At 52.5% G+C, this 9,631-nt stretch overlaps 1 pseudogene; it reads left to right on the top strand.

Annotated features, from left to right (window-relative positions):
- The first annotated feature begins 6,795 nt into the window (after positions 1-6,795).
- Positions 6,796-7,806, top strand: LOC104041222 (olfactory receptor 52K2-like; annotated as a pseudogene).
- The last annotated feature ends 1,825 nt before the right edge of the window (positions 7,807-9,631 follow it).

Genomic DNA, 9,631 nt, shown 5'->3' with positions numbered 1-9,631 from the left:
TTCCAGGTGTATTTGTCTACACAAAGACAGCACAAATGTTATTCATCATTTGTTTATGCATTGGATGCACACGGTGAACAGAAGCAGTGAGAGGACCGGGGGAGGACTCATTGATTTAAATGACCACTTGACACCCTGCTCTGTGATGAGAGTGATTTGGGACTGGGATCATTGGCAAATACCAGAGTCCTATTTCCCTTCCTTCTTTCCAGGTAATACAGAGAAGACAGCAGCCACCTTTGAGTTTCCAGATGTTCCTGATGCCATGAACGTCCCTGTGATAATTTTAAAGAGACATTTCAGGACTCCGGGTGTATCTGTGTAAATACACAGATTATCTTCCAAATGGGGAAATTTCTCCTGCGTTGCCTCCTTTGGTCCCTGCTGGACCAGCAGGGCCAGCAACAGGCGACCGTCACACACTGCAGGTGCTGTAGCCACAGAGGCTCCTCTCTCTGGGCCTCTCGTGCACAGAAGGCTGGCCCTCACTGGGCACAGACCGGCTTCTCTGGGCTTCTGGGTGATGATGGAAACCGCACACCTTCAAAACCGAGCTCTTCAAAGCATTAATTCCGTCCATCCGACGCCTCACAGCAGCTGGGTGAGGAAACCAAAGCGGGGAGATGCACTACGGTGTTTATCGCTCTCTCGGTGTCCACACCTTGTAGTGGTGGAAATAAACACTGAATCTGCTTGGGGGTACTCACCAACCCAGCGTCTGCCTGTTGTAACCACCGCAAGCCCATGAACAGCTAAATCTAGCATGTCTTGGAGGCCTGAAGGGCAGCATGCTGTAGGTCTGAGTGTCCTGAGGCCCCGGCTAGCTCTTGCTGCTGCTAGACCAGCTGCATCCCAGACTTTTCTGAGCCCCCTCTGAGCCCGCCAGCTACGCCCAGCCAGGATTCACGGGCTCTCTCTGGGTTTGCAGCACCAGACCACGCTGAGACTCCCCTGGGTGCAAGAGCCCTCCTGTTCTGGAAGCTGGGAACCACCTGGGGATGGCCCAGACAGGTCAGGGGGAACAGCAAATGATAGGTTTTTTTCTGGAAGCTGCAAGCACAAGGAGCCATTCTGAGGCTCTACAGCTTAGCTTTAGCAGATGGGAAGTCCAGCTCCCGTCTGGGATAAGGAGATACTCTGCAGGCATTATTTTAAACTGGTGTTCTGAGGGGAGACCTTATCGCTCTCTACAACTGAAAGGAGGCTGTAGTGGGGGGGAGGTTGGTCACTTCTCCCAGGTCACTAGCGATAGAACAAGGGGAAATGGCTTCCTGCATCAGGGGAGGTTCAGATTGGATATTAGGAAGACTTTCTTTACTGAGAGAGTGGTCAGACATTGGAACAGGCTGCCCAGAGAGGTGACTCCCCCACCCCTGGGGTATTTAAAAGCCATGTAGATGTGTCACTTCAGGGCATGATTTAGGGGGCCTGGTAGTGTTGGGTTGGGGGTTGGACTTGATGATCCTAAAGGTCTTTCCAACCTTAATGATTCTGTGAGTCTATGGAGGCTGGCTGGGAGAGGTGCCATTTCAGTGAATGTGACGATACATGTCAACAGCAACTATCCAAAGTACCAACACCAACACCTGATATCCCCATACCTCGCCTTTGTTCAGTACCAAGAGGTTCAGCAGGTTCAGAGGTTCAGCCGCTCACAAGGGTTTCTGCTCCTCAGGAACCGAGGAGGCTCCGGTGGCAGAGGGATGCCCTGCACCCGCTCTGCAGGGATGCTCTTCCTGGGGTCGGGCTGGAGTCTTCGAGACCTGGTAACACCTAAAGTACGACGAGTTGACATTCTGGGACAAAAGCAGCAGGCTGGTGAGCATTTGCCCAGGGTGTTTTGCCAGGGCTATGTGACAGCTCCCATTAGGATGTTTAAGATATGGGGGGGATGGAATAGAGAGAACTCATAGAGGCGAATGGCTGTGTCTCAGGTGGTCCTCTGCTTGCCAGGGCAGGTTTCATCCAGGGAAAGGAGCCACGGCCCCACTTGGGTCTGAGGGTGGAGGAGGAGTAGAGGGATGAGGTTGGGGAAATGTGTCCATTAACGCAAGGATTCAGAAGAAAAGCACACAGAGACAGCACATCTCTGACAGCAAAGGAGTGGGACAGCTCTCATCCCCCTCAGACACATTCAGGGCAGAGGTCTACGTGGTCACCACCACCTCGCCTGCAGTCATGGCAACCATAGAATCCTTAAGGTTGGAGAAGACCTCTAGGATCATCAATGGAAGTCAATGGAAGAGGCAGGTGCAGCACAACCCCTCTGACCTCGTTCAGATATCAGCTTTAGGCTGGGATGGGGACTGCCGCAAAGTCCCTGTTTGCCTCCACGGATAGGGAGGCAATCTGGAGGACTACCTCCAGCCACAGACTGACACCACATCTGCAACCGCCACCTGTGTTTGTTCAGTTGAATCCCACCCGAAATGTCACGTTTAGTCCTCACTTCTACACGAATTTAAAAATTAAACTCAGTGAAACGCATTCAGTTTCAAAACTGGTTTGAATGTCTCATTCTCCACGTCAGAAATATTTTTTCCTGTCTTTGTGGTGTTTATCTGACTTTCTGCTGCACTATTCCCTGACGTCCTGAAAAAAACAGGTGACAGAAGGTTTCTGCTGTCCTGAATTTGCATTTTTTGCTATACTGAATTTGCCTTATTCTGCCTGGCAGCCCATGGCCTGGCCTTTTGCACTGAAAGCCGGGAGAGACTTACAGCTCCTCGTCCAGCAGTGCCAGAAGTGAAACTGCACTCGCGTTGCTCCGGGCAGAAACACAAAGAAGGCGTTTCGTTCTGCTGGAGAGGACTTGTGCAGCCCAGTCCTGCCTCCCTTGGCCATCTCCTAGCACCTGCCTTTGTAGAAGAAATTAGATGAAGGAGAATAGACTTGGGACTGAGGCTGTTACCGCCCAGCCCCCTCGCTGGGGTTATTAGAGAAGGTGCCTGGGGGGGACTCGTGCCCTTGGGAACATCCATCCAGGAGGAGATTCCCGGCGGCATTGCCTGGGGTGATTTATGCACAGCCCTGCAGCTCTGCCCTTGAGCACAGGAGGCATTTCTTCCCCGGTGTGAGTGTCCCCGGGGGTGGCAGCTGCCTGCAGACAGGGGGTGGCCGCACGGGGGGGACCGGCTGGAGTCGGGGCACATCAGGCTGCTCCAGGTGCCTGAGGACAGGAGGCTCGTGGGAGCTCTGCATCTGGCCCGTATGCATTCGCAATGTGAGTCCCTTAGGGAAAAGGCAATTGCTGGAAAATCTATTTTTAAAGCAGTTTTAAAAAAATTTTTAGTTTCTTATTACGTGAAACCACAGACCCAAGGCTGCAGAATTCTGATTTTTTTAGAGTATTTTTTAGGTAAAAACAGGACTTGAGTTTTAAAGCGTAAACAAATAATTACCAAACCTTTTAACCAAAACCAGAAATTGCCTGCTGCAAAAGGGTCAGCTTGTTTCTGTTTGTATAAATTAATCAATAATTAGCTAAATACACATTTTCTGTAAAACAAGCTAGGTTTTCGATGACGGTTAATGTTCTTAATCCCTTGCACACACCAGCAGGTATCTGCATTCGAAGCTACGGGCATGGCCCCGGGGCTTCCCACGACAGGCAGGGTTTGGTGAGGGAGGCTGGATCATGCGGCGAGGTGGGGGAGGCAGGCAGCCCCTTGGCCCCGGCTCCCAGCCGACCCCTGGCCCAGGATCCCCACCCAGCCGGGGGACAAAGCGTTATTTTGGGGGGGGGGGGGGTACCCCGCATCCGTGATGCGATTTGCGGAAGAGGAGCGAGAGCCCCAGGAGCACACGCCGCACCAGTTACACACGCGGGGCACGGTCTGGAGCTGGGGCTCTGCCGCTGGTGTGGACGGGCGTCCTGAACACCACGCCGGCAGCCAGGCCAGGCAGCGCTGGGCTTCGTGCCCTGAAATAGCCTTGTTTTCTCTCCAAAGGGTGCTGCAGCGGGCAATCCCCCACTGCCACCGAGGCGTCTGTCATTAGGGGGCAGGGGGTGCGAGGGCTGGGTCTGGAGGCTGCGGCAAAGCAGGCACAAAATGTCACAGGAGAGCGCAGGGACCGCTCCGCCAGCCGAAGGCTTCTGCACCCAGCGCTCATCAGCTGTGAGGAGCAAAGAGGCACTAAGCTACAGGCAAACAACGCTGGTGGTGCCCAGGAACCGGTGGCGGCGATCTCGATGCATTTCAGCCTGCAGTACTGATCTTCCATTAAAGTCCCGTTTTTCCGAAACTTGAGGGAACTTAAAGGCAGAGGGAATTTAGACAAGGGAACTGCAAAGTTAGGAGGTGTCTTGAAGGAGGTCAGCTAATGGCCACGGCTGCTCCCCCGCATGCCTGCAGAGAAGGACAGCTGTGGTCAGGAAAGCGAACGGAGCACTGAGAGCTGCAGCTGAAGCACCGTGGACAAAGTGGGGTCCCAAATCAGGGACCGGGTTGGGATCTGAGGGGATTTAGAAGCTGTCAAGTAGAGAAATCAGATAAAAGCAGATGAAGGCATCTGTCCCTCTGAGTGGAGAAGAGAGGTCCATGCCTACCTGAGAGAAAGGCAGAGCTCTTTATTCTTTAATGTAATTTAATCGATTGTTAGCTGAGAAGGACGTTAAACAGCTTCTGCTAAGAACAGAAAACAAGTACAGCAGCAGGGCTGGCTAATTTGCACAAGGGAAAAAGCACCTCTGAGTTGGCCAAGGAGGTCTTTGGCCTGTTCTGCCAAACCTTTATGAGTCCTGGCATGCTGCGGTGACTGCAGATGCTTCCTCGGGCCATTACTTTAGCAAGAATGTAGGATGATGTGATTAGCTGCAGATTGCTTAGCCTGACGTCAATGCGCAGCAGAATGTCCAAGAAGTTAACAGGAGATCTGGTCAATAAAGAATTAAAGGATTGGAATCAAATTAAATTATGGCAATCAACATGGCTTTGCAGGAAACAGCTCTTGTCAAACAAACCTGATTTCATTTTCTGATGAGATAGCAAGTTTGGTTCATCGACGTGTGTGTGTGTGAGTGCAGTACACAGAGTTATCTGAAAGAAATGTGCCTCTACCACGCTGCTCTCAGGTGAGGAGCTGACATAACGCAACATCTGCGAAGCATCAGCAAAGTGGATGAAGAACTGGATGATTAAGAGACCTCAAAATGAAGCTGTCAGAACCATCATCACAAAAAGCATGTGTTTATGCTGGGATGCCACAGTGGCTGGCTCTAGACTAGCAGTTATTCTGTACAACTTCCATCAGTTGTCACAAAATCAGCACAAATTGTGTCTCAAATAGTGCTGGGGAAAGGCAAGTCACGCGGGGCAGTCTAGAGAGATTGGCAGACTCGGTCGTTCAAAGGAGCTGCCCGTGATCAGCTAAACACCAGGGTAAGGAGAGTCGGGCAGGTTTTCAGAGTGGAGCACTGTATCCTGGAGAACAGAGGCTCTGGAAAGCAGCCGGCAGCACACTGAGAGGGTAACACCGGGGCCCAAAGGGCTAGTGCAGTTTTGGATGCATAAGAGGGTAACGGAAGAGGTTATATCCTTTCAAAACAGATGCTGAAAACTTGGAGATGTGCAAGAAACCCTGAGAAACCCTCTCAGCAGGACAGATAAATGGAACCGGTGAGTGGAGATGCGAAACCTGCAGGTCTCTAGGTCTTTGCTTTGTCAAGGATAACTCCCTGGTCATGGGACACACATACCTTCACGCAGTGAAGCGACTCTGCCATAAAGGGCTCTCTGGCCAAGCATAGGAAGGTAGAGGAGGATGCTGCGCCTGGGAGGAGTAGACAGGCAATGTCAAATGGGAAGAAAAACGTGTGGTTGTAACCATGAGGATGACTAGCACTTGAGGCAAAAATCAAGGGGCGGAGGTTCTCCATCTCTGGATGCCCACAAGCCTGCACTAGTGCAATTTCATCCAGGAAAGCATGCTTTATCAGACCCCATGTTATTGGGCTCCAGAGAGGAAAAAAATGGGTGTAACTCCGTTGTTTTTGGCAGGACAGCATTCTGCATTAGTTTGGCCTTCAGTCTCACGGATGGAAGGGTGTGAAGGAGGGGTGGTACCGTTTCATTTGTACCCTCCTTGACTGCGGGTAGCAGCTAGAGGCTGTCAACAATGCCTGTGTTCCCTTAGTGTCCCTTAGGGGGACAGCTTGGAGCATCATTCCTCTGGCTGCAGCTCCTCTCAGCCCGGTTTCACCACGGACATGTTGTCTAGGTGCAGCTTCTGCGCGGCCCAACGCAGCAACAGGAGGGAACTCGTGGACCCATACGCCCAGCCCTCGCGCTGAGCAGGGCATAGGGAGGGAGGACTTGCTTGCAAGTCCTTGCAGCAAGTCCTTAAGCCCTGCCATTGCTCTGCTCATGAAGGCAAGGGCCAAAGAGCCTGGGGTCACTATGCTTCACTTCTGTCCACGGAGAGTGGCAAGAGTGGCTGGAAGCCATGGCAGGGCAGGACCATGGTGCCAGGCTTTAGACAGGCACGCATACAGCAAAAGCTAGAGGTAAAACAGAGGGGCTGGAAGGAGAAGCAGAAGGGAAGGCGGCCCCATGTGAGCAACAGGGCAGCCAGGACCCTCCAGTGATGTGACCACAGCATCGGTTTAAAAGCCTGACTGTAGAAAGATTCTGAAAGTTTTTTCCCCAAATAAATACAACAAAATTGTGTGGTGCTTGAAAGCTGCAGAGCACACCGTTCTATGGTCAAACAGATGGCAGCCAAACCCCAACCTTTCTGTCACCATTACAGGAAAATAGATTTGGGAACAAAGATGTGGCTTGGCCCACCTGTGCCATGCCAACCGCCAACCGATCCAGCACCAGCTCTTCTCCTTTTCTCCTGATGGGCATCCCTGGCCTGGAAGGTCTCCGTGTACAGATTTCCATCCCGTTCTGCTTTACAGACATCATCACCTCGCTGGGAAATAGCACGGTCCTTCTTGCTGCGAGGCTGGGCAAAAGCCTCCATGAGCCTATGTACTATTCCATTTCCATGTTGGCTGTCATCAACCTCATCTTCTCAACTGCTGTAGTTCCCGAAATGCTGGGTGTATTCTGGTTGGATTCAAGGGAGATTAGTTTTCAGGCCTGCTTCATCCAGATGTTCTTCACCCACACATTCCCTGCAGTGGAGTCAGGGGTGCTCCTGGCAATGTCCTCTGAGCAGTATATAGCCATCTGCAAACCCCTGAGATGATACACCACCATCCTAATGAGCTCAAGGACCATGTAGATCCTTGGCTGTCTCTGGCCAGGGGACCTGGTGTCACGACATCCTTCATGTGCCTCCTCACCAGCTTACCCTACTGCAAAACCAGAGTCACCCCTCATTCCTACCACGAGCACATGGCCATGGTGGAGCTGGCCTGAGCCAACCCGTCTGTCAGCAATGTCTACAGCCTCATCGTTGCAACACTATTGGTGGGGACAGGCTCTGTCTTCATCACATTCTCCTATGGTATGGTCTTCAGGCCTGTGATGAGGATGCCATCTCAAAAGGCACATCTCAAGGCCCTCAGGACCTGCAGGGCCCATGTTTCCATCATCCTGCTGTTTTACTTTGGTGGCCTATTCTCCATGTACCCACAGACGTTCTCGTTCAGCTTGGCACCTCACATCCAAGTCCTGGTGGTTGATTTCTATTTGACGGTCCCTCCCATGCTCAGGCCCCTCATTTAAGGCATAAAGATGAAGCAGATCCAGGAAGGGCTCTTCACACTGTTTGGGGAGTTGGCAGGACTCAGTATCTGACAAGCTGATAAAGACAGGTCAGATGCTGAGAGAGGGAGGCACTGCCAGAAAATAACTTATCCCATCCTAGAATAGGGGTGAAGTTAGGTGCAGTGACTTATCCCCCAGAAATGTCCACCTCTCCCCAGTGACTAGAAAGGGAACCCAGACCAGATGCCTACTGCGGACACGGCAATAGTTTATTCACATGAAACCAATGGGCCAGTCCTGATGGGCGCTGGGAAACTCTCTCTTTGGCCAATACACTCATGATTTCCAAGATATCACTTGGAAGCATTATATCGTGGTGGCTCTCTGATATCCCTAGCAGCATTTCAGCCCCTGTGGCACATGGCTGAGATGCCCCACAGACCGAGGTGCACCAGCCAGACAGGGCAGTTCAGTCCACCGAGCACCAGCGAGGCGATACCACAGCGCTCAGTGCCTCCGGTCCCACATGGAGGGGGGAAGAGGATGCTGTGACCCCTTTCCTGCACACAAGGGATGGGAACGGCTCCCCCCGTGTGTCCTCCACCCGTCCAGGCAAGAGGTGTCTGCTCTCCACTTCTAACCAGAAGTCAGACCAGCGTACCCAAGAAATGTCGTGGCTACCAGGATCTCCAGGGAGAGGCGTCTGCCTTCATCAAAGGCTACAGCTGGACGTCCACTGCGGCGGTCTCAGGCATCACCTCCCGCACCTCTTTGTGCAGCTGCACTGTAACCTCTGACCGGGACTACCTGGAGGTCGATGCAAAGGCAACGCGCTACGGCGAAGTGCTGCAAGCCCCCCCACAGGTGTCTGCAAATCCCGCAAAGCCAGTGGCAGGAACCGCGAGCCGACCCAAGCACCAGCGCTGCAGGAACGAGCTGGAAAGGAGGAACCCGGGCTGGGACAGTGCTATTATATGTATAACTTGCATATTAATCTTGGCTATGAATGTTCAGGTTAGAGGTATTTTTAAAAGCCTGCCGGGAAGGTGTTCAGCACTTGAACGGGTCGCTTGGAAAGGAGGCAACCCGCCACTGGAGAACCTTAGACAAGCATCTTGATGGTCCTGCTGCAGAGTAGGAAAAGGGCCCGGCGACCTCCCCAGGCCCTCTGGCACTGGGCACCGACAGGAGTTAGATAAGCCTGCAGGGAGTTAATGTTTAGTGTGAGACTGAAACTGGGAGCATTTTGCTGGGCAGAAAAGGACAGAGCGCAGGGTGCTCCCAGTTGGCAGGAAAAAGCTTCCATACATGTTCTTACAACCTCTGGTTATGTTTCTCATTGCTTCCTCAGTCAGCAAGGCAAACTGGGAGGGGGTTTATCACCGCTCAGGACCAGCACCGCCAGTGATGGTGCTGTACGAGGTGCTCCCTGCCATCGGTGCCTTAAGAGATGCTTCTGCCTTCGCTGAGCACTGCCAGAGAGCAGTGCATGGCTCTGGGCAGGGGGGCTCGGAGATAGCAAAGGACTAAAAATTAAATGTCCTCTTTTCTGTCTCTGCTTCCTGCTCTCTGCCTCAAGAACGTCTACAGCAAGGTTCTTCCACAAATTAAAAAAGCTAAAAATCTCAGGAGTTGAGTTGCGACAGAAACCACCGGTGAGCTCTCAGCCTGCCACCTCCCACACACAGAAATGCTCGAGCAGAGCGATGGCAACCTCGACCCCTGTGCCCAGCCATGCATCACTGCCAGCACTCATCTGAGCCACCAAAATGTCTACAAGGACAAAAAAAATCTCAAGGTACTATGGGCACCACTGGAAAGAGCCTGGCTCCAGCACCTTTGCACACTCCCTTCGGGCACACATTAATAAGACCTCCCTGAGCCGCCTCTTCTCCAGGCTGAGTAGTCGCAGCTCTCAGGTGTTTCTCACCGCAGAGATGCTCCAGCCCCTGCAGCATCTTCATGGTCCT

The sequence above is a fragment of the Phalacrocorax carbo genome, chromosome 1 (genome assembly GCF_963921805.1).
Source record: "Phalacrocorax carbo chromosome 1, bPhaCar2.1, whole genome shotgun sequence".
NCBI lineage: Eukaryota > Metazoa > Chordata > Aves > Suliformes > Phalacrocoracidae > Phalacrocorax > Phalacrocorax carbo.
This window is presented reverse-complemented; position numbering and strand designations above follow the sequence as displayed.